At 42.2% G+C, this 12712-nt stretch overlaps 1 pseudogene; it reads left to right on the top strand.

Moving 5' to 3' along the window:
* Positions 1-893: 893 nt before the first annotated feature.
* Positions 894-12280, top strand: LOC115091651 (annotated as a pseudogene).
* Positions 12281-12712: the final 432 nt, after the last annotated feature.

A 12712-nucleotide genomic window follows, 5' to 3' on the forward strand; every position in this document is an offset into this window, starting at 1 on the left:
TGATTTTATCCCCTGCTGCTCATAATGCTGGGAAGCATTGCAGCTCTTAAACTGAACATGGCCTGCAGGGACCCATCCAGCTCCTGGGCTGGATGGGTCCCATAACTCACTTTTATGCTGCTCATATGCCTTATTATACATGCTTGTGCTACTGTTTCCATTGGTAGAGGTGCCCATAGCATATCCTCCTTTCCTTCTGCACTGGCCCTTGCTACACTATATCTAATCCTGGGCCCACATGGGTGGGAAGAAGGAAATGTTATGATTGGTGCCAGTCCCAGAATGATGGCACTCAGGATCCAACGGAAGTTGGTGATGCACCACTATGCACTATGATGGATGGTAACATAGTAATGACAGCAGAAAAAGACCAAAATGGCCATCCAGTCTGCCCAGCAAGCTTCCAGTGGATCCTCCTATGGACTCCTGTAGTGACTTATTCAACAAAGTGAGAAAGCCTAGGGATAACTGAGGAGATGGCAGCAGACCTCAAATTCCTTGCATTTTTCTATGAGAAGTCATTTGGTGATATATAAAGCAAACACAAGTACCTCTCACTGGAACTACAGAGGATTAATATTGTGTACACCCATTGTTTCTGTGAAAAGCAGCTTGTGAGTAATTTTCCTGGGTAAATGAAATTCAACCAGTTTTGGAATTGCAGTTTGGGAGGTGTCTGAAATTCCTCTGAGTCTGGAGCTCAGGAAATGTGTCCTGCCATAGAGAGGATTTGCGATCCTTATACTGATTGCTTTCACCCATAATCCTTCACAATAACTGATCAACCAGCAATGTAAGGAGCCCTGGAGTGTTCAGGACATCCCCCCTGAGTGGCCGGGTCATACGACTATGGAAGAGGAGTGTGAAAGGAGCTGGGTGAAGGGAAATAAGACATGAAGGGAGAGGAGAGAGAGATCAGCAAGATTAAGTGGGGAGTGAAAGACAGTGAGTCAGGTTAGTGGGAGAAAATAGGTTTGGAGGGCAGAGAGAGCAATGGTAAGATCCCTTGTAGTAAGGAATATTAATGGAAGGACAAAGTGGTAAAATTATAGCTTTCTGTGCCATATAAAAGGGAAGGTTGGCACATTAACGAGAGAGATGGGATAGTGTCAATGGAGGAAAGATTCTGAGGGAAGTAGAGGGACAGAGGTGGAAAGGAGAGATTAAAATGGTGTATTAAAGGAAACGGTCTGAAACAAACACCAATGACAAGGAAGGGATAGAAAAGAGAATAAAAATGGAAAAATCTAAATATCAAAACAGAAAGAAAGAAACAAAATCCAGGGACAGCGAGCCAGGTTACGTTCGGCACTGAAGTGGATTCCAAGGCTCTGCTAAATTTCCATCCTAAGAAGAAACTTCCCAAGCTGCTCGCAGAGAGAGCCCCTGCACCTGAAGCTCCCACACCCACCTTTCCATGCCCACAGTGGACACAGTTGGGGCAATTTTCAGAAGTACCCACATAGATAACTGTGGTCTTTGTACCTATTACTATATGAATGAAAAGAGTCCCAAGAAAACGTGTCCACAGAAATGTGCCCCTGCTTGTACTCTTGGTACTTTTTCTCTTCAACGGAATGTGCATTGCGTTGAAAATACAATCTAAGCACTTCCACCCTCCCGCAGCCTAACCACACCACCTAGCACGATTTTATTTATTTATTTTTTATTATTTATTTTTAATTTTTCTATACCGAAGTTCCTGTAAGAATACAAATCACACCGGTTTTCATAATAACAACAAAATTCGCTTAGGAGCGTTACATAGAACAAAGAAGGCATAAAAAAATATGAAATGAATTATAACTTAACATATCGTAAACTGTAACTTGTCCTATAATATCAATTAACTTCTCGTAAATATATGTCTCGGTGGAAAGCTTTGGAGAGGTGGCTAAGATACACCCTTACCCTTATCTGGGTAAGGGGTGGATAATTTTTAAACTGTCAACTTGATGGGTAAATCAGTATTTGTCAGGTAAACTGGCTTTTGAAAATGCCCTCAATGAATTCTGCTGTTCTCTAATTAAAAATGAAATTCATTTATTATTATTTTAATAATGCACTTTCCATTCCCAGAAGATCACGCCTAGAAAAGACACATGCACACACATACACAACTCGGCAGTGGACAATCTCTAATGAATAAAGTGCCCTCCAGGGGTTTCATACAATTCTAATATTAACGTCTCTATATCCTACAACCACTAGCGTGCGGGCTGAGCTGAGGTAAGCTTCACGTTCTCTACAACTGCTGAACTTTAACAAGTCAACTGGTATGGGTCACATTGTTTCTGGTTAGGAGCAGAGATTCTTTATCAATTTTCCAATGATTTACCAATTAAGAAAACTGTTCTGCTTTCCATGCATTTATAGTACTGCTGGTCCTGACATGATGGGCGCAATATTTCTTAGCTTTTCAGAAACTATGTGCAATTTGACTCAGATCTTTACTCCAGATATTACTGCATGTTAAGGGGTAAATTTTCAAAACCTACTGAGACTTTTTTTTACTTAAGGTTAAGGGAAGGGGTGGGAAGGTTAGGTTAGGGGGATGGGAAGTTCCTTTCAGGAGGAATGGGGGATGGGAACGCGGCTCGGCTCGCGCAAGGTGCACAATTGTGCACCCCCTTGCCTGCGCTGACCCCTGATTTTATAACTTGCACGCGTCGGGCATAGATGTGTGCGAGCCGGGCAGCACTTGGACATGTACACTCGTGTGCTGCTTTGAAAATCTACCCCATTGTGCACAGAGGACTCAAGAAATGCAGAGAGGAAAGGACTCTCTAAGTGTGTCCCTACCTCCTTCTGAGGAAATATCCCTTTTACTTTGCAGGAGGTAATAAATTTATGACAGAGAAGAACAATTATCTGAAGAAATAACATTTCCAATATGTATTTCTTAAACAACTCAATAGCAGACAATAATCTAATCACTGGAAAATGTAAAAAACGTAAGTTCTTACTTCTCCACCCATTTTCTATATTTTCACTCTTAAGAGTGTAATATCAAACTGTCCCTTATATGAGCACCTTCCACACCTTGGAGTGTGCAGATATTTGAGAATTCACATTGAGTAAAGAATTATTTAACTCATTCAAACATTGATTTTGATCCAGTGCTAATTTGGCCAATGGATTGATAATTTATTTACTTGTGTTTTTTATGGTTGTGGGAAGGTGATATTGTAGTAGATGGCCCAGTTTGTAGTCTTGTCCCAGCTTCATGCATAGTCCTTTTCAGTCCTTAGAGTGTGTTGCTCTATTTTTAAAATTGGTATTGAGTTTTCTGAATGATTGCTATTCTTCCTCCTCTTTTCTGTAACATAGGTTGATGATTGATTCTGTATTCTGGTGAGATATGTTGCGTTATGGTAGATCCCTTGTTTTCAGTTTGCCATGCTTCTATTATGAAGCCAATACAGGGGATTTTTCAGTTAGAAGATTGTGGTTAAGTTGCAATCTACTATTGAAACACATTCATGTGATATATTTCTTTAGTTGGTTCTTTTTTATTTTGTTCTGGGTTGATTGGTGTTAAGTTTGATTTGTTACCATTGTGTTTAGTTTGTATTGATATTGGTGGGACAGTATCCAGGTATCTTCTTCTGCCCACGATTGTGTTGATTGAGTGGATTATGTGGCTGATAGTAATAAGCTTTCTGGATCCTTTGGGCGTTGGAAATCCATTTGTGCATTGGTGTTTCAGGATTGGAGTATTGATCCTGGTTCATGATTTTACTGATAGCGTTATTTGAGGCTTGGATGGCATTGGGTTATTTGCTATAAGCGGCTGGTATTTGTTCTTAGGGTTGCGGTCATTTTGAGTGTTTGTGATTGGGTTGTGCTCTTTTCAGTGTTCGTGATTGATGATAATGTGCTCATGGGAGGGATGTGTATTTATTTTGTGTGTGCAGGGTGTATTGTATATGATCGTGTAGGTTCAACTGCTCTTGAATGTCAAAGTATTGGCTTTTTTTCCTTGTCTTTAAGAGATATATTACAAGTTTCTTTTTTGGGTTGAGAGTTGAATCACATTGGAACATTCAAAAGGTTTCACTGAATAGGATTTGCATTTAGGTAGGGGAAAGTTGATGGAGGTGGGTGGGATGAGCCAAAACCTTGTGCATATGGTTTATATAGCAGAGAAAGAGGCCAGATAAGATTAGAGAGTCTGTATGTTTTCTTTTCCCAAGTCCTTTCTGGGTCTTGGTCTTGTGGCTAAAATACAAGCTCCCACCCCAAATGCTGAGAAACGGCTAATTTGCAGGAGGAAGACTTGGCTGAGCTGGAATCACTGAGCATATGGACAAGCCATGAGTCTAGCAGAGCTATAATCCCTAGCAATGGAAACCCTTCCCACCGAGAAAGCAAACCTTGGGACTCGGCAGAGTATAATGGAGTGTCAATCCAGGATTCAGATCAAACAACTGATAAGGAGGTAGTGGTTGGTTCCCCAAGAATATGAGGACCCAGTAGTGAGCCAGGAGGTGTAGTTTGGTCCCCTAAGAGGATGCAGACCCAGCACTAGATCAGGAAGCAAAGTTTGATCCCTATCAACATAGGCCCAAAAGGAGATCAGAAGTGGAGGAGAGAAGATATCAAGATCAGTCCGGATATAGCAGATTTCCCCCTCTTATGACTGGCAGTTTTCCACAGGTCTGGTTGCTTTCCTATTCATGGGTGAGACGTTGGGTACAGTGGGAAGTGAAAAAGGAGAGGGTAACTTTAATGGATCATAGGGAACTCTAGAGGTTCTTTCTTTTCTATTTGGTGATGCCTTGTGTGGATTAATAACCCAAGTAGTAGGGTCTAATACCCCCAAGTAGCTAATTGTGCTATGTGATATCTTGTAGAAATATAAAATTGTGTAATCTAATAAAACTTGTACAAACTTCTAAATCCTACCAGCTCTGTTTAGAGTCCCATCTGTTGCTTGAGTTTTGCTCAGGGGAAGGGAGGAAAATCCCACACACTAAAACCTTCCCCAGGTGGAGTCAGCAGTTGCTAAGCACCCAACAAATGATAGAGTCAGCCTGAGAGTGGCTCCTGTTAGGTCAGTCTAGGACCCAGGAATGTCCTAGCAAGATAACTGGGTTTGGGGGCATGACATCCTAAACTAACAAGACTACACTAGTTCCTTCTTTAGATATCTTTTCTTTCTTGGACTGCTTTACTATACATTTAATTTCTCTCTATATATATATTTGTATCTGTAAGTCAATTATTATCGTGCCAGAAGATGTGTCAAACAGGCACTTTGCTAATGACTACATCATCTAACCTTTTCAAATTCTTATCAAACTCAAAGAGTTTAAGAAAATTCAAACTGTCTCAGAATGTACAAGAGTGCACCGAAGCTGACTGGAGAAAGATACATGCAACACTGTTTACATAAGAGCATATATGTGAAGAGCTAGTTAAGCTGAAATTGTGGAAGGCCATGGGGCTGTCTGAGATACATCCAAGAATACTAAGGGAGCGGAGATATCTGCTCTTGGCCCCGCTGAAAGACTTGTTCAATAGATCCCTGGAAACAGGAGTAGTGCCAGAAGGTTGGAGAAGTGTGGTTGTGGTCATACTTCATAAGAGTGGTAGCAGAGAAGAGGCCATTTAACCTCACCTCCGTGGTAGAAAAATTAATGGAAACTCTGCTGAAGGAGTAGAGAAAATGAAAAATGATTTAGAAATCCTGGTCGAGGATTTGGCAGCTGGGAGACAATGCCAAGAAGAGCAGATTTATGCATCTGAGGTGTGGAAATCCAAAAGAGCTGTTTGTGATGGGAGGTGAAAGACTACTGCGCATAGACTGGGAGAGGGACCTTAGTGTGATCGTGTCTGGTTATCTGAAGGCAGTGAAGCAATGTGACAAGGCGATAGATATAAATCCAGAAGAACAGTGGGCTGCATAGAGAGAGGAATAACCATTAAGGATAAAAAGGTGATAATGCCCTTGTACAGGTCCTTTGTGAGGCCTCACCTAGAGTACTGCGTTCAGTACTGGTTTCCGTATCTCAAAAAGGATAAAAGCAGGACAGAGGCGGTCCAAAGAAGAGTGACCAAAATGGTATTGTTGCGGCTGTTACTACCCCAAACCAATTAAGCCTGATACTTCACTTTGAATACATATATAGAGCAGCTAACTGCTTTAACGGCGGGGGGGTGACGAAAAGATAATTTATATTAAGACAACCAACAAGGACTAAATTGCACAGGCTGGGTAAACAAATAAGTGTGGGAGTAGCTTGCTTATTGTGGCGGTTACTACCCCTAACCAATTAGGCTTGATACTTCACTTTTATGCAGCTCCAGCACTGCTCTCTACATCAATGGCAGGGGTGGAAGGAAATTAGAACCAAAAAAGTTACCAATAAGGGCCCTGACCTCAGCGATCAGAGTAACAGATAAGTATGAGAAAAATAACTGTGAAAGCTTGCTGGGCAGACTGCATGGGCCGTTTGGTCTTCTTCTGCTGTCATTTCAATGTTTCTGTGTTTCTATGTATACCCTGCATGATCCTCAAACCTTTTCCACTGAAAAAATCTGAGTAGAACTAGAAGTCATGAAATGAAACTCTTGGGAGGATGGCTCGTAATCAATGTAAGGAAATTAATGGAACCTCTGCTGAAGGAAAATACAATAAACTATCTAATGGTTTGCTGGATCTGAGGCAGCATGGATTCACCAGGAGAAGGTCCTGTCAGACAAATATGATTGATTTTTTTGTTTGGGGGACTAGAGAATTTGATCAAGGAAGAGTGCTTGATATGATTTACTTGGATTTCAGCAAAGCTTTTGATATAGCCCTGCATAGGAGGCTTGTGAATGAAGTGAGAAGTTTGAGAGTGCACACCAAGGTGTTGGAGTGGATTACAAACTGGTTGACTGACAGGAGACAGCGTGAAACCGTAAATGGATATTACTCTGAAGAGAGAACAGTTTTAAGTGGAGTGCCACAGGGATCGGTTTTGGGACCTGTCCTGATCAATATCTTTGTGAGCGACATTGTGAAAGAGATAGAAGGTAAAGCTTGTCTATTTGTGGAAGATACTAAGATCTGCAACAGAGTGGACACACCTGAAGGAGTAGAGAGGATGAAAAGCAATTTAAGAAAACATGAAGCATTATCGAAGATTTGGCAGCTGCGATTCAACTAATAACCAAATATGTCTCAAAACAGCACTATCAGAACAAAACTAACAAGGGGATATAAGTGTAATGTCCAACGTTGGTTTAAATAGTCCAGTAGGGTTCAAGTTTAGCTTCACTTCAATGCCAAGAAGTGCAAATCATGCAACTGTGATAAGGTAAACATTTATCGAAAGTAAATAAGACCAGTGATTATACCGAAGGTGGTAACCAAAAAATGCCTTTCTTATTTAAATAATATTTTTATTCCAGAGACAGCAATGGTAAACGATCCACAGCAATAATTCGAAAGCAACAATATAAAACTCCAGCAAAGAATAAAACTATTCAATAATGTCTATGTCTCTCTTGGATACTACTTAACTTCCGATAATAGCATGTAACTGAGAATATAACAGGTATGATGGTCTTTGGCTTGTTTCTTCTCTTTCTGCTTTGCTGATTGGAGCTCTTGAAGGGGTATATTTTTGTTTTTCTATTCCAGTTTCCCAAATAAAGAATCCTTGTATGCTGCCATAAAGAGTTCTGCATCATTTCTGCCTCACAGTGTTTCTCTGAGAGGCATAGGAGTGGGGGGTCATCCCTGTACACACCTGGTTCTGACTCTGAACTTGCAGACTGGATCAGACAGTACCGGAGAAAGAGAAAAGTTCTATGTGGGCTTGTAATTAACCTGCATCTAGAGGTGAAAAACAGCAACTACAGATGGGGAAAGATAATTCTTCATACATGTGACAGCCACATTTGACGTGAATTGGACTGTTGCTGCAGATTGCGTAAGACATTAAGAACTGAGATTTTTAAAGTTACATGCGCATGTTATAAAATCCGGGGTCGACGTGCGTAAGGGGTGCACACATGTGCACCTTGCACGTGCCGAGCCCGAGGGGAGCCCTGATGGCTTTCCTGATTCCCTCCGCGGCCGCTCCAAAATCGGAGCACTTGGCCCCGCCCCTGGACCACCGCCACACCCCTCGCCACTCCCCCGGACCGCCACCATGCACACGGCCCCGCCCCTGGACCGCCCCTTTTTCGAAGCCCCGAAACATACACGCATCCCGGGGCATGTGCGCGCCACCGAGCCTATGCAAAATAGGCTTGGCGCACGCAGGGGAAGGTTTTTGGGGGTTTTGCACGTAACCCTTTGAAAATCTACCCCTGAATGTTTAGCAATAGACTTGCATTGAGCTTTGGGAAAACAGAGTTGATGGTATTAAGTAGTTTCCCAAACAAGAATAGTCCTGCTTTATTTCAGATTATGGAATATGCAAGGCCTGAATACTGTGTACAATTCTGGTCGCTGCATCTCAAAAAAGATATAATTGTGATGGAGAAGGTACAGAGAAGAGCTACCAAATGATAAAGGAGATGGAACAGCTCCCCTATGAGGAAAGGCTGAAGAGGTTAGGGCTCTTGGAGAAGAGAAGGCAGAGGGGGGGATATGATAGAGGTCTTTAAAATAGTGAGAGGTCAGGAATGGGTGGATGTGAATCAGTTATTTTTTGCTCTTTAGGATGGTAGAAGAACTAGGGAGCACTCCATGAAGTTAGCAAATAGCATATTTTGAACTAGTTGCAGAAAATTCTTTTTCACTCAATGCACAATTAAACTCTGGAATTTATTGCCAGAGGATGTAGTTAGTGCAGTTAGTGTAGCTGGGTTTAAAAAAGGTTTGGATAAGCTCTTAGAGGAGAAGTCCCTTAACTGCTGTTAATCAAGTTGACTTAGGGAATGGCCACTGCTATTACCGGCATCAGTAGCATGGGATCTACTTAGTTTTTGGGTACTTGCCATGTACTTGTAACCTAGATTGGCCACTGTTAGAAACAGGATGCTGGGCTTGATGGACCCTCGGTCTGACCCAGTATATATAGCATGTTCTATATTCTTAAGGCTGGTTCCACAGCATTATAGAAATGTAGGCATTCTAGTGAAGCTTGAGCCTTTTTTGCAAACCTAGGTTAAAGCTATAATTGGAAGTGCTTTCTTAACCTTTGAATATTATGAAAAATGAGGGCCTGATTCTCATATGGTATTGCACACATTGATATTACAGTGTCCTGACTATTGCAATTCACAGTACTTGAGGCTCCCACATTCTGCGCTATGATATTTGCAATTGATTCAGAACTCTGAAGCTCAGGCTTTGATGGGTCTAGAGAACATATCACGTCAATTCTTCTCCTCTTGCACTGGTTTCCCATAGATTAGCAGCTAAAGTTCAAAATTCTTACTCCAGTTGATATATAGTATCACTGACTGGAGATACTCCAGCTTGTATTAACTTCATGCTGAAAATCCATAAACATTTAAGGGCCTTAAGATCTACCAGCTAGAATCTTCTAGATTTTCCTTCCTTTCATGTATGATAAGCTGAAACCAAAGAGAAGTAGTATATTGTAACTGGACGTATATTATGAGCCTGAGAGCATCTTTCTTTCAGTGTGCGTATAAATTATTTATTTATTTATTTATTTATTTAAATGCTTTTAAAATATACCGACATTCATAGGACATATCATGCCGGTTCACAATCAACATTGTAAAGGAGGAAGAGGAAATTACAAATAACAGGGAGGGGGGAGGTGGAGCAGTGAAGGAAAAAGGAGAGGATGGGGGTCAGGTGACAGTAAGCGCAGAAGTTGCGGGAAGGAGAAAGGTAGTGAAGTGCTAGGGGAGAGAGAAATTGATAGGAACTGTGTTAAAAAAACTGAGAATAAAAATTAACAAATTTACATAAATTAAGGCTATTGTTATGTTTAGCAGGCCATGGGGTAGACCTGTGACTGACTACAGTCCCCAACTCACACCAGTAACCTTTTGGTGTGGCTGGAATGATGTTGCATGCCATCAGTCCCAGCTCCTGATGCAGCTCCGACACCGCCTGAATGCCTCCATGCTCCTGCCACTCCCTGGGGTCTCCATAGGTGTGCGCATGCAGTGCGTATCGTCTCTTGAATGGCTCGTGGCAGGAAAAGCCTCACAGTGCCCTTGATGACATCAGCAAGCCCCGACTATATAGAGGTTCCCTGGACTGCCTAACCCCGGCTCAGCTACAGATCTCCTGCTTAGAGCAGTGTGTATTGCTCCTGTGTTTCAGTACGCCAGCCTTGCCTTGCCCATTCTGTCTCATCTAGCCTTGCTTTGTCCAGCCTTCCTCATCCAGCCCTGCCTTGCCCAACTCATCTCATCCAGTGTCTGGTCCATCCTGTGGCCTGATCTCCTTGTACTGACTTCTTGCCTTGGACCTGAACTCTCTTGCCTGTCACCTGGATCTGATCATTGCCTTGGACCTGACTATGCTTGCTTGCCTCCTGCCCTGACCATTGGCCTGTTCCCACCATATCTCTAGTCTGCTGCCTGTCCTGACTCTGGTGTGTTTCTGGACTCTTTCTCTTCCCAGTGCCCTAGCGACCCACCTAAGTCCTACTGGCCACAAGAACTCATGGACTTTACCTGAGGGAGAGGCAGCTGGTAATGGTGAAGCTCAGGACACATTCAACAGCTGTTGTCATAAGCCTTGTAGATTCACCTACGAGGTTGCATCAACTATGCCACAGCAGTAAGGTCCCACTCCCATGCCACTCATCATAGGTGTGCAGTAATATCCTTGCTTCGCTCTGTCAGTGTAAGCAATGCTGGCTAGTTAAAGATTATAATATAAGCAGGGCTTCTATGTTTTGTGTTTATGGTTATTTTTGATATTTCATATTGTTTGCATTTTATAAACTTACATGTTTTTATTGTACCCTGCTTAGATTTTGGGATTATGCAGGCAAGAATGCCTTTAAAATAAATAAATAACAGAGTTTCAGCAGCTTAACCAATAAGAGTTGTTGTTGGCGTAGAACTAATGCCTCATGATCAGAAGGTTGGCTATTCTATAATTCCAGCTGAGATGTTCCCTAACCAACAGGCTGAAAGCATTCCACTTGGCTATTTTGAATATTTTCTTCAATTTATATCTTGACTCGTTAATACAATGCAATACATAGAAACACATGTATTGGTGTTCATTTCTTCTTTTTGGAAGTTTTTCTCCAAAGTTTGTTAATTTGAAGATTTCTTAAGTTTAGCTTTTGGTTGGTTCTCATTAGCCTCTTTTTAAATTTTGCATTCTGTGTAGGTCAAGAATGCTTCCGTGGAACTAAGTCTGACGGCAAAAGCATCATCTTGTTTCTCAATAATACCCTCTTCCAGCTTTCGTTCTTTGTCCTGAAGGGTATTCCAGGACTGGAAGATGTGCACATCTGGATCTCCATCCCATTCTGTTCTATGTATGTGATTACAATTACAGCAAACTGTCTTATCCTCTTTATTATCAAAACCGAAGCACGCCTCCACCAGCCCATGTATGTTCTCCTTTCTGTGTTGGCAGGGATTGATCTTGCTTTGTCTACCTCTTCACTTCCAAAGGCAATTGGAATCTTTTGGTTCAAACTTGAGGAAATACTTTTTGATGTCTGTCTGTTGCAGATGTTTTTAATTCAATACTTGGGTAGTATTGAATCTGGAATCCTGACACTAATGGCCTTAGATCGCTACATTGCAGTGTGCAACCCCCTGAGATACACGGCTATCCTAACCAACAAGCTCCTAGCAAAAATGGTGGTCATGATTTTAATGAGATGTGCTGTTCTTGTTCCTCCAGTTCCCCTCCTTCTCAAAAGACTGCCGTTCTGTAACAGCAACGTCATTCATCACACGTACTGTGAGCACATGTCTGTAGCAAAGCTGGCCTGTGCAGATATAACAGTCAACTTTGTGTATGGGTTGAGCGTGTCTCTGTTCATAGGTGGGCTCGACGTGCCTTATTGCTTTGTCTTATGCACTGATACTTCGATCCGTCATGAACCTCTCTTCGAAGGATACCCGGGCAAAGGCTTTTAGCACCTGCACTGCCCACGTCTGCGTGATTGCTGTCTTCTACACGCCCTTTCTCTTCTCCGTTTTTATACAGAGGTTTAATAACAAGGTGGCCCCTTCTGTTCACATTACTGTGGCCAATATCTACCTCCTTGTCCCCCCCATGGTAAATCCCATCATCTATGGGGTGAAGACAAAGCAGATCCAGGAGAGGATACTGAAGATGGTCTGTCGGGGAAAGGTCACTTCTGATCAGAAGAATTAATGGGCACCTCTGTCTCATCCACGTGTATTCTGGAGTATTTCAGACACGCACAGGAAATGTACTAGCATCCATTCTGATCAGAGCTGTATGCTTACTGTGAAATCAGGATTTCTGTGCATTAGCAATACGATTATTTTTAAACTGTCTCTGCACAGCTCCTAAGAGTCCCACCAAAGTGCATGATCTCTTGGTTATATATATAGAACATTTCGCTAGCTCCTCAATCTTTTCAGGTCCTGATAAAATGCCATTAATGGGACTGCTCCCATGATCATCTCAGAGAAGCCTGAGGACAGTTTTAAGGGACTCCATGCTGCAGTCAGGCACTCATTGTCTTCAAAGCTGTGCTAAGTGTGAGCCATAATGCGGTGCTCAGACTGTGGCAATGGGGTGGATGGAGAGGCAGCGGCATCTCGAGAACTTTGCCGGTGC

This window comes from Rhinatrema bivittatum, chromosome 5 (genome assembly GCF_901001135.1).
Source record: "Rhinatrema bivittatum chromosome 5, aRhiBiv1.1, whole genome shotgun sequence".
Lineage (NCBI taxonomy): Eukaryota > Metazoa > Chordata > Amphibia > Gymnophiona > Rhinatrematidae > Rhinatrema > Rhinatrema bivittatum.